This window comes from Panthera pardus, unplaced genomic scaffold, assembly GCF_024362965.1.
Source record: "Panthera pardus isolate Hobbes unplaced genomic scaffold, ASM2436296v1 HiC_scaffold_6, whole genome shotgun sequence".
Lineage (NCBI taxonomy): Eukaryota > Metazoa > Chordata > Mammalia > Carnivora > Felidae > Panthera > Panthera pardus.
The window spans coordinates 82,984,688-82,998,191 of record NW_026526991.1 but is presented as its reverse complement, the minus strand read 5'-3'; positions in this window follow the sequence as shown (position 1 = coordinate 82,998,191).

Genomic DNA, 13,504 nt, shown 5'->3' with positions numbered 1-13,504 from the left:
ACGGCTCCTCTCCTTGGGTAACCATATGATTCACTCTTTCCTTTCCTTCAGGTCTTTGCTGAGATGCCTCTTTCTCAGTGAGGTCCCTGGCCACCTTATTTAAAATTGCAACTTTCACTCCAGAGCTCTCTCTTTCCTTTATCTGCATTGCTCCTCTCCACAGATCTTATCACCATCTGTCACACAATATGTTTTACTTATTTATTTGTTCACAGTCTATCTTCCCCCAACTAGAAACTAAGCAATACGTGAGCTAAGATTTGGGTCTTTTCTATTCACTATTGAATTTCCGTCACCAGAACACATAGTAGACCCTCAAAAAAATATTTGTTGAATAAAAAAAACCGCAGAAATCCTAAAATGAACTTTGACATGTGTCAGATGATAAGAATGTGGCCAACCAAGAAAATATACTAAAATATAATTAATATGTACTTCTAGAAAACCATCCTGAGATGAGCTATGACATCAACAAACAAGGACAAATGGATACTCCCCTTAATTGTTTTTTCTGGTTTCAGAATGTTACACAGCTTGTATTTTTAAAAGTTAAAAGGGGCGCCTGGGTGGCTCAGTTGGTCGAGCATCCAACTTCGGCTCAGGTCATGATCTCACAGTTCATGAGTTCAAGCCCCATGTCAAGCTCTGTGCTGACAGCTCGGAGCCTGGAGCCTGCTTCGGATTCTGTGTCTCTCTCTCTCTCTCTCTCTCTCTCTCTCTCTCCCCCTCCCCCATTCATGCACGCATGCGCTCGCTCTCTCTCTCTCTCTTAAAAGTAAATAAAACATAAAAAAAAGGTTAATGGTAGGATTATCTAAGGAGCTCTGTTAATAGAGAAGAATGCAAATTCTCTTGATTTTATAGGGGAGAAGGTACTAAACTACCTTCAAACATATTTTGTATATATCTCATTTTCCCCTTATGGTTTAGAATACCTACTATCCTGAAATCAGTTTGATAAAAATGAATAAAACAAAATGAACTCTCATAACCAATCCAGTTTTGTAAATGAAAATTTGTTGTGATTAAATGTACTTATATCTAAGTGGCACCTGGGTGGCTCAGTCAGTTGAGCCTCTGACTTTTGATTCCAGCTCAGGTCATGATTTCAGAGTTGAGGGATCCATCCCCACATCAGGGTTTGCCCTGGGCATGGAGCCTGCTTGGGATTCTCTCTCTCTCTCTCTCTCTCTCTCTCTCTCTCTCTCTCTCTTTGTCTCCCTCTGCCCTTCTCCCCTGCTCTCTCTCTCCCAAATAATTAAAAAATATTTTTAACATTTATTCATTTTTGAGAGACAGAGAGAGACAGAGTGTGAGTGGGGGAGGGGCAGAGAGAGGGAGACACAGAATCTGAAACAGGCTCCAGGCTCTGAGCTGTCAGCACAGAGCCCGACGTGGGGCTCGAACTCATGAATGTGAGACCATGACCTGAGCCAAAGTCGAATGCCCAACCAACTGAGCCACCCGGGTGCCCCTCTCCCAAATAATTTTTTCAAATGTACTTATATCTAAAATCAAAGAGCAAATTCTATGCAATTGTATATAATTATTGAGAGTTTGAAAAATCAAAGTTCAGAAAACAGAGGTAAGAATGAGAAAAATCTAAGGGTCTATGTCTAGTTAAGACTGGGAATATGCACGTGTGTGGATGGTGAGGGGGAGTATGTTGTGTTGAGTGTGCTTTATCAACACTGAGTAATGCTTGATGGTGACAGGATCATTGAGGCTAGCAGCTCTCAACTAAGCAAGGTGTTGAGATGTATTTAGTGGTAAGAATGTCCACAAGTCATTGGTAGTTAATGCTAAAGTATTTCATACTTGAGTTGGCCTTAAACTTCATCATTCATGGTCAGTTTTGCTTCCCAAACTGAAGTGCATGTTCATATGCTTTCCTGAGTTGGAAACGCAGCTTATTCTCATGGATGTGTATGATGCGTGTGATTATCTCCAATCGTTTGTGTCTCAGATGGAAAAGACTGAGAACCCTTTGGTGTGGTTCTTTTTCTAAGGAAAATCAGAAATCCTATAAAATAAGGCAAAAGAAGAAAGAAGAACTTTGATGCCGTTATCAGTAGACCGTTGGGCCATCTTTCTCAAGTATTTCTAGAGCAGAACACATGAAGGCCATTCATCACAAGCTTGCTCTCAGATCGTGTGATGCAGGCGGCTGCAATGCACAGAATTAAACAGGGTGAAACGTGCGTTTATAAAATCCCAACCTGTTCAGTGTTCTGCCCTGAGACATTAACCTGTAAAACTCACCATCCAAAAGTCGATTGCTTTTGGGTGTTTGCTCAAATCTGAGAATTCTCAAAGCATCTGAGTGGGGGGTGGGGGAGAAGCACTGCTTTGTGAAAGAATTTGGGACTGGTTAGGTTTCAGTAACATCTCTACCCAAAGTAGTACGCAATATGTAGAATGGTTATTATTTTTCCTTATGTGCTGTGGAAGAAGCAAGCTGTTATGGAATTTTGCACCTTGCATGCGATCCCATTGCTATAAATTAAAGAAAGATGTGTAGTATTGCTGCAGTACTGACTTACCGTGAAGAATTGTAATAAATAAATAATGAAGATGGACATAAATGCAAGACACTAACACAAATACTAAGTAGTAACACTGTTCAGTAGATGTAGTTTTACACTGACCATAATCCACACTCCGTCTCACCTAGGCTTTTGCACTGGGTTCCTAACTTGCCCCCACTGACTCTTCCAGTCTACTTCATCTACTATTTTCAGGTGAGTCCTCTTGAAGTAGAACACTGACATGCCCCGCCTTGTTTAGAATTCATAAATGCCTCCAGTATAAATACCTACAGAATAACATTCAAATCTGAATCTACTTTTCCAACCTCATTTCCCATGAATATCCCTCTCTTGGTGCTTGACTTGAAGGCTAAACGACTTCCTTACTTGCCCAGCCGCTAACAATTTGTCTGCTGCCTGGCATTCTTACTCCCTGGTCTGAATCCTCCCTAATCCTCATGCATTAGCAAAGACTTGTTCTCTTCAGGGAAGGCGCCGGGTATAAGACCTAGTCCTTGGGTTTATGGGGAAGTGAATACCTTCAAAAGGTGCAACCCTTTAACCGCTCTTTTCATAAAGTTCTCTCCAATGTATTTTCAACATAGCTTTTAAAACTATCATGACAGTGGAATACTTTAAAAGCAGCTTAAAACTCCCGGGGCACCTGGGTGACTCAGTCTGTTAAGCATCTGACTGCAGCGCAGGTCATGATCTCACTATTCATGAGTTCGAGGCCCAAGTCAGGCTCCGTGAGGCCAGCTGGGAGCCTGGAGCCTGCTTCGGATTTTGTGTCTCCTTCTCTATCTGCCCCTCCCCTGCTCACACTCTGTCTGTCTCACTCTCTCTCTCTCAAAAATGAATAAACATTAAAAACAAATTAAAAGCAGCTTAAAAGTCCCATTTTAAGAGAGTATTTTCAGGGAGCAGTCCCTCCCTTCACTTCCAAGTAGGCATCCTCTGACCGACCTCAAGGCTCTGCTCAGATGATACTGTGTCTGTGAAGGCTTGTCTCTGATTCTCTCAGCAAGGGATAATTTACACTCTTCTTAAGTCTCCTTGTACTTTACCTATGTCTCTTGTTCAGTAAGCAGTCCAATATCTGTGAGTCCTCTATGTGTCCAGGCTGAAACTTCAAAACGAGACCCATGCATGTAACCCTTTAAACCTCCCAAGTTTTGTTGTGTTGGGAGGGGTCTCCTCAGCATGCAAGGAACAGGCACACCTGGGTCGCCCAGAATAGAACCATTGTCTCAACAGGAGATCCATGGAGAACAGTCCCACCTTCAAGACACAGTCGTGCTCGGGGCCCTCCAGGCTCAAAAGGAGAGCTAGCGATCTGCTTGGATAGCCATCCCCATTCCTTCTGCTCAAGTAGGACATCAGTGCTTGCTCCTTATTCTGATTTTCTGCTGTCACAATGACGTAGTAAGCTTCTCTCTCTACTTCTTCAAGTTCAGCCACATTATCAACAAACTTATTCTCTCCGCCTGTCTCACATTCAAACTTCTGGATGGTGAATCCAATCAAGCGATCAGTGAGGCACTTGGCAATTTTGGACTCCTGTCTTGGGCAAAGCTTGTGCTCCAGACCGTTTCTGGATTTGAGTGTGGGTCTCAGATCTAATCTTTAAAACACCGGGATGTATAACATATATGTAAAGTAACAATTTCAAGCTACTTTTCTTTGAAGGTGTGTATGAATATATCAGGCTATCACAGTTTCATATTGGACCTACCTTTATTATAGCTGTTTGTATAATATTTCAGGTCCCCTACTTATTGTAAGCCTCTTGAAAACATAATTCCATTCATCTTTGTATCCTCCACAGAGAGTAGCTTAGTACCTGGTACAGAACAGATACTCAATAACCATACATTAATATATGCCAAGATTATATGCTGAATATAAATCCTGTGCCTCCCTACAAAATGCTGAAAAGTGCAATTTGGCTCTGGTTATCCTCTAAGGTGGTTATACAACTCCTGTTCTTAGCAGCGGGCACACCGAAATAGTTTCACTTTTTTTTTTTTTTTTTTTTACATATGGTCCCAGCCAGAAGTGTGTAAAGCCAAAGGTGGGGGTCATTTGTCAGTTTGTTTTTTTCTCCACTGTGGAATATGTTATAAACAGTTTTAGAAGATTTCACTAGAGCCTGGGGCCCCTACAGACATAGGAAACGCTAAATTAATTAACAATTGATGTTTTAAATGTGGTAGAAAAGAATTTCAGGGGTGGAGCAAGAATGGGAAACAAAGATTATGCCTTAGATCCCGTAACCACACTGCTAGTCTGGTGATTTGGCAGCCATCCAGGGGGCGATACAAATGACATTCTGAACACAGAGTTTTACTAGTGAATTTTCTGGGTTTTGTTTTTTCCAAGTAATTTGTTGTTTCTCCTTTGTATTTTTTGGATTGTGTTTCTAGGTAACAGTCCTATGTTCACATAAAGCAAAACGTTTTTGGTTTTGTCTTTAATGCCACTCTCCTGGAAACTGTTTATCACCAGGTTCTTTCTCATATTCACTTTGCAAGGTTTCTTTCTTTCTCTACCACAAGCGATCAATGACTGTATTTTGTCAGACATATTTTTGATACATGCATATTTCTTTTAGTAATGACTCTTTCCTGAAAAGAATATCAATAAAGATAAGTCCATAAAAAATGTAAAATGTTTACATAAAATCTCATTTTACTTTCAAATCACTTATCAAATATGAATGCTTTCACCCCAAAAGAGAATGATTTATTTGCTTTTCCTGCATGATTTCCTCAGTGCTTGAAAAGAGAAACACAAAATCATTTTGTTAGACATTCAGTTTGAAATTTTTTCATTAGAAGCATTGCTGCTGGAACTGAACAAATGAGAAGAAAGAATGTTACACGCATCGTAAGCAAAATTTTATGGATCTATGAAACAGCACCGACCCTGTTTAGAGAATAATTCTAGTCTAAAGCATTAACAAGTTAAAGAAATGAATATTTTGCCTGTCTACTGGAAAAATAAAACAGGATGAATTCTTCACAACACTCTTTTTCAATTTATTATCCATCAGTTTTAACCTCTTGAGTTGACTTGTGAAATTATGTAGTTTCTATATTAAACATTTTGTTACCCAGGAAATGCAGGCTTTTGTGGCATTAGCTCTTTAATAGTATACATAATGTATGACCGCCACCAGCCTCAATTTATATTCAGCAAGTCTTTGTTACAAAGCATCCATACCATTAACGGAGAGATAAACATAGGTAAACACATTCGCCCCAAACTTTACACACCGCTCTGCGTTTTCCATAATAAAAACGTTAATAGTCCACGTGACATTCTGTTTTACCACTGAATGCTCTTGTTGTCTATTATTTGCAAATTAAGCCATGTCATTCATGTGCATAAGCTAATATCATCAACATACAGTGAGCCCTTCAAGAATCTCAATATAATAAGCCATCTGTGTCTTGCTCCTGTAGGAATCTGTGGGAGCCAACAATATGTTTAGAGTCAGAGGTACTCTGGTAGTTGACAATTTCTGCTAGAAAATGCTTTTCTGTGTTTTCTTGGGAACAAGGACCCTTAAAGTCATGTTCAACAGCATAATTTGCTTTCATTTTAGGAGATGATTTTCCTTTCTCAAGAATAGTTTCTTCTTTTTAGGTCTCAGCCCAGGGATTTTCAAGGTAGAACACAAATTATCTTATATGACAGCATACAGTCCAAAGCACAGCTGGCAATGGAGCTGGACCCTCGAACTTCTCACTCACATGTTTAGGTTAGAATGATGTGATGAAAGGCTTGTTAACTTTCATTTATTTATTTGTTTGTTTGTTTTTTATTTTTTTAGTGTTTATTTACTTTTGAGAGAGAGAGACAGAGTGCAAGCTGGGGAGGGGCAGAGAGAGGGAGACGCAGAATCTGAAGCAGACTCCAGGCTCTGAGCTGTCAGCGCAGAGCCCGATGTTGGTCTTAAACGCACCGACTGTGAGATCCAGACCTGAGCCGAAGTCAGACGCTTAAGCGGCTCAGCCACCCAGCTGCCCTGGTAACTTTACTTTTAATTTCTAGTTTGTTTTGTGATGGGAAAATCTCCCTTTAAGTATTTAGAGCAGTTTTTAGAAATCAGGCCCCCTAGTAAATCAGTAATCCATAGACTCCCTCCCTCTGGTTTTGTTGTTCTCAGGGGACTCCACTGCTATTTTTCTTTTCCTCTTCTCCTTCTCTGCTTCACTTTAATATTGGATCAGAAAGAACAACGCTGGGGTGCCTGTGTGGCTCAGTCAAGTAAGCATTCTACTCCTGGTATCAGGTCAGGATCTCACAGTTTTTGAGTTGGAAACCAGAGACAAGCTCTGTGCTGGCAGCACAGGGAGCCTGCTTGGGATTCGGCCTCTCTCTCTCTCTCTCTGCCCCTCCCCCTCTTGCTCTCTATCTCTCTCTCAAAATAAATTAAAATAAACTTAAAAAAAAAAGAAAGAATAATGCCTACACCAGTGATAAAAATGGAGGTTATATTAAAATAATTTACAGAAATTTAAAATAAAATAATTTACAGAAATGTATGTTTGGACTCTACTGACACACAATAGAATGGAAATAGGCATACTAAAGGTATGTCCAGCCACGAAGAAAAACTAAATTACAGCTACACACTAGTAAGAAACTGACTGAGAATAAAAAGTTTGACTCTGTTCAACAGTTTGTTTCTTGAGTGGTACCATTTGGCCAGGAGATAGAACGATTTGTCTTAACACCCTCGCAGCCTTACTACACAGCATTGGCAAACTGGGAAAACCAAACTGTGTAGTCCCCAGCCTTCCTAAATCATGTCAATACTGGATCTGGTGCCTTTACTCCCACTCTGTTTATCCCTACAGGAGCTCCTATAGGAGCACTTACTGTGCAGTTTTTGTCTCTTTTACTAGAGTATGAAGTTCTTTAGGACAAGAGTCATATCTTATCCATTCATTCATCCAGCAAATATTAATCAAATATCTACTCTCTACTAGTCATTTTGGGCACTGGGAAGACAGCAGTGCAAAACCCAAACAAAACCAAACCAACCAAATGAAAACAAACCAACAAACAAAACAAAACTCCCTGCTTCATGTAGCTTATAGTCTAACAGGTTCTGTGTCACGTTGCCTTTCTTGGACCTACTTGCCAATGTGTTGTCCGTGCTTTAATGTCTCTTACTCTCTCAATGTCGTTACTCCCTGTCCCTGTCCCCAACTCTGTCTTGCTTAGTATCTGGTGTTCAATAGATAGTTGTTGAATTGAATAATTTTTTCTCTCTGTTCCATGGAGACATGGCCTGTGCATTCCTAAAGTTAGAAAAACATCAGCACGTTGGCGTGGGGCCCATCTGCAGGTAATGTGGGACCTACAGAGAGAAAGTTTTGTGGTGGTGACTCAGGCATGCAGAACAGGAGTGGCACAGGGTTACTGTGGCATGGCCTGTGCCCATGCAAGATTCACTCAGGATATTGGCTGAGGAGATATGGGGGTGGTTAAGGACATTGAAAAGTGATTTAAGAGGCACCAGGAAACTCTCTTTCATCACCTAAGAGTATAAGCCTTAAAAAGCTGGGCAGAAGGCAATAAGCTGGTTGTTAACTGGTAGGTCACCCTGACATGCAAATTTTCTTCTTGAATTGATGAAAACTGTTCTGTCCTGCTAGGGTTACGTATTCTGACTGGGAATGAAGAAAAAGGGAGAATGGAAATGGAGGTGGACAATGGATAATGAGACTCTCCAAAAAAATAAGCTGCAGAGGTCTATTCTAAAGATAAATCAAAAGGTGGATAGAGGTAAGGAAACTCTACAGTGGGGCAGCAGGCTATGATTAAGGGAAGAGATGGCCTCCAGGCCCTTGGGGGAACCCTGCAAAGGGCTTTGGGCCTGTGGACTCTGAGAGTTACCAGCTCTAGTATCCAGGTTTGAACTGCTTTCTGTATTGTTCTCTCTGGTTAACCTTAGCGTTCAGTAAAACCTTGTTCAATGTTTAAAAACAAGATAGATATTTAGCATAGTTGTACAAGCAAAAAATAGTTTGTAGGACATTGCTAGTATAGACGATAGTATGGCCCCTTAAGAATGTCACATAGCTAGTAAGAAAGGTGATATAGAAGTATTATTTCTTATAATGTATTCCCAATATATCATTAAATGAAAACAGTGGACTGTAGAATTGTATGATACTGTTTCTGTTACAGGAAATGTATGTTTGCGTATGTGTGAAGGCTGTTCAGTGAACTATTAGTGGTGAAAAATAGTAGGTGGTGAAATAAAAGTTTTAAATTATTTTTCAATTTTAGCAATACATTTCTTACTTATAAGTTAATAAAACCATGCATGACTTATAAAAATAGAAATAAAATGCAAAGGAAATTAGGAATAAGAATTCCTCTTGTAAAGGCTTTGCAATCTTTACAGCTGCCAATTTGGGGGTTTCTTTACTTACATGCATTTTTTTCCCAGAGTGATTAGGAAATGAAATCCTTAAAACAAAACATGCCTTACTTATTCAAGCTACAGATATTTACTAAGCACCTACTGTGTGCAGGTATGACTGAGTTAGATGCTCGGTGTGCCAGTGAGCAGGTCAGATGTGGTTCCTAATCTCCCAGAATTCCGAACCTAAGAGCAGACCCATGCTAACAGCTTGCCAGCATCTGTTCCATAGTGGAGTACGCTGAGGCCTGGCTTTGCAATCTGGCAGAAGTGGGCTCAACTGTCTTGTCTATAAAGCCACTGAGTGAAGAGCTCAGTCACTGTGGTCCAGTCCTCATGTCATCCACTGGTGCCCAATCATCACCCCACCTTCTAGAATCATGTTCTTTGGCTTTCCTTGCAGACTCCAGCAGACACAACCCCCTTTATTAGAGTTCTTCCCCCACTAAGGATAACTATGCAGTAAGATACTTTCTCCTTATCACCTTCCTTAAATGAACATTTATTTACGTAATGGAGCGGTTTTTAAAGTGGTGCAAGTTAGACAGTATGACTCGTGAATGGAGAGCATTTTAAAGTGTATGTATGCGTAAAAGCTATGGTAGGGAGACTGGGGGAGCATCCCAGCAGCCCTCAGACCATGCTCCCATCAAAAGGCTAGTCCTGCTCCTAACATAGTAATTTCCTGTACTGCTTGCAGATTGAAGACCTTAATGAAAACAGTAGCCGATAATATATGTTTGACTAATTAGTGATATCTACTCACTGCATTTCCCAGAGGCCATCAGAGAGAAGGGGGCATGTATCTATTCATTTCATACACATTTATTGTGCATTACTTTATGCCAGGCATTGGATTGAATGGAAAAGATAGAACAATGAATAAGACTGGCAATACTCCCATTTCCATAAAGTATACAACCCAGCTGTGAAAAAAAAGACCCCATCCACATAATGGTTTCTATCTTATCAATCCCGTATGCAAGTACTAGGAGGGCAGCAAAGCATAGACTCTTTGCATTGAATTCAAGGCATAACTGGCATTTTTTAAAACTTTTTTTTAAAGTTTATTTTGAGAGAGAGAGAAAAAGAGAGAGAAAGGGACAGTGAATGGGGGAGGGGCAGAGAGAGAGAGAGAGAGAGAGAGAGAGAGAGAGGGTCAGAGGATCCGAAGCGGGCTTGGCAGAGAACCCGATATGGGCTCGAAAAACAGTGGGCCAAAGTTGTACACTTAACTGACTGAGCCACCCAGGCGTCCCAAGGCAGAACTGGGTTTAATCTCAGGTCCAGTGATTTTTTTTTTTTCAGATTCCATGTTTTAGAAATTTACATATAATATATCTTAAATAATAATATCTTACTATTGTCTTCCAGCCATGTGATTGGGTTCGGTTAAAACCCAATGTTATTCCTGGACTTACAGGCCAGTTGTTGATGGCCTTTCAATCCCTGTGTCATCTGTCCAAGGGACATTTGGGTGGTGGCCACATCTCTGGAGTGACCCAAGTACACTGTGTTCAGGGTCAGAGTCATGCCAGTGTTGGAAAAAGAAAAAATCTTACTCTAGGAATTCTTGATTATGTAACCATTAAATCATGGTCATCCTTTTAGACAATTGACATAATTATTAGGCTGGAAGAATCTAGAATTGCCACGCTTCATCCAACTGAATTTAGCCAGAAATGAGTAAGCTCAAATGACTCACTAATGGTGAGAATGGCCAACCAGCCAATTGGAGATAAAAGAAATTTGAAGAGAGCATCACCAGTAACGCTTTAAGCTGTGCTAATAAAGTGTGCATGACTAACTCACAATGTGTGTTTTAAAAAAAATCTATCTTTACTTGGCTTTTATAGAAACTTTTTTTTCAAAGAAAAATGCTTAGATTCATTGCCATGGGAAATACTAGTGATTATTTTTACAGCAAACATTTTTTGAGCACTAACAATATGCCACGCACCATATTGGGAGCCATACACATATTTCCTCTCATAATCCTCATGACAAGTCAGAGAGGCAGGCACTAGTACTGTATCCGTTCTTTAGATGTTGAAAATGACTGAATTTGATTCCGGAGCTTGTGTTTTTAGCCCTTGGACATAATTATGTCTTATTCAACGAATAGTTTCAACACCTGTATTATGCTGGGCGGTGGGAATAATGGGGAACAAACAGAAATGGACTCTACCCTTACACAATTTACAGTGCAGAGGAAAGACAGCCAATTATGAAGTGATTTCAATAAAGCCTGATGACTATTATAATGGGAGAAAAATAAGGTACCAAGGGAACAGAGTTCAAGTGTAATTTTACACCAGCTGAGCTCTCCTGGTAGTTCTGAGACTTACTGCATTCCATAGCAAAATGTGGGTTGTTGATTACAAGTCATTTAGTTCACAAACCTATAATCCTTTATCATCTCAGTAGGCCTTTTTCCTTCTCTTCCTCTTTCTCTCACTGTTCTTCTCTTTTTTCCCTTTCCTTTTAACACCTAGATTGAGAATATGTTTGGTTTCTTTCCTATTGCCTATTAATTTTCTGGAATTCAATTACTGCCTTTTTGTTCATAACTGGAAGAAAGATTTTTCAGAGATTACTTTTTTCTGTTATACAAAGGAAGGAAAAATATCTGGTAAGGTTTGAGTCCGAGCTCTGAGACCCTTTTAAGAAAACATCTAAGTCAACTCTTTTTTGAGAAGGCAGTTTCACTGTCCGAAAACACCTCTTTGTTAAAAAACTTACTGAATTTTTAAACATCAATCAATTCCTATTAAACAGTACTGAGTTAACTAAAACGAATTAGAACTATGTACATGTCCCTTGAGACCATTTGAATGTTGAAAAGAGAAATTCTTTTAAAAAACCATTTTGTTTTTGCCAAGCAGATAATATTTGAAAAATAATTTGAAATATTTTGTGAAACCTCATATCCCAAAAGATTCATCCATCTCTCCCAAATTGTTAGAACACATGTTTTATTTCCACACCTAACTTATCTAATTTGGGCCCTCTCCTAGAATTAAAAAAACAAAACAAAGAAACAAACAAAACAACAACAACAACAACAAACACCTTTAAAGCAAGAGGGGAAAAAAGCTACCAAACTACAAATCCAAACCAACCATGACTCCCGGACTTGAGTGTTAGTGTGCAGTTTCTGCCTTTGCTTGAATGATGTCTTCTAAAATAATAATCGCTACAATCTACGGAGCTCCTGTTTTGTTTTAGGAGCTGTGTAGGCTTTCGCTATTATGTTAATTAGATTCTTTGGAGGTGCAAAGAACAGAGAAACGATCACTTGGCTCAATTAATGTGGGTTTATTAAAAAGGATATGATAGGGAGAAGTAGAAAAGATAGGTAAGGGTCTCCTTGGCAGACTTGTGGAAAACTAGATTTTTGTTATGGCCACTCAGCAGTAACTGAGTACTAGCTCTCTCGTCTAATAGTACAAGCTACCCTTTGGTGACCTCACAGGAACTCTTGGCTTCTTGCCAGGCACATGATTCAGCTCTTCTGTCTCTGTTTCTGTCTACCTGCTTATTTTCCATCTATTGCCACTGACTACACTCCACTCACTTTCTCTCTCCCTCATGGCTTTGCTTACTCATGGCTTCTGTTTCCTGTCTTCCTTCTTTCCACTTCTGCATTTACCCAGTGCTGACACTCCCGGGATGTTTCGGACTCAAACTCTGTAAGAGAGAAGAAAGGGCACTCCTTTTGTGCCACACTTCATCATAGGCCATTAGTCTTTAGGTCATGCCAATCCCTGTTGAATTAGCAGGGTACCCGGCAAAAACACATGGTTCATGCACCTTAGGGAACCTCTCACGAGGAATTACTCTGATGCTTTTCTGAAGAGAGAGGAATGCAACTGGCTATGTGCCTTAAAAGGTCTGCACACATGTTATTATTTAACTCTGAAACTAAACAAATGCACACTTTTTATATAAAGTGAACTCTATCATCACCATTATCATCATCACCGTCATCATATCTATCTTGAATAATAATATCTAAAGCTTGACAAATAGTACCTTGTGTAAATGTGTTGCTCTGCTTGTCCAATATTCTTGTTAGGAGAGAACGTTTTGGGACACTGAGGATTGTTAATTTTAGAAAAAGTCAAATAAGAAGGCATAACAGCATAACCAAATAGTTTCCAAACTGGGGATGTTACAGGGCAGCGGAGGGTGAGAGGCAGGGAGAGAAGGGAAGCAGCAAAACCAGCTGCTCAACCAGAGCATCCAGTTTATCTGTTTGATATTTTTCACATGCATAGAAACTGTTGCCTCAAGAACAGATTCCATAGCTTAACAAAATGTTTGAAAGCTAGTTTTAGAGATGTTCAAATACCAGTTCCGCCTCTTTATCGCCATGTCAAAATGTGCCAGTTACCTTCTTTTGCTTTTTTTTCTTTGTTTTGAAAATGGGTATGGGGCACCTGGGTGGCTCAATGGGTTAAGCATCGACTTCTGCTCAGGTCAGGGTCTTGCAGTTGGTGAGTTTGAATCCTGCATTGGGCTCTGTGCT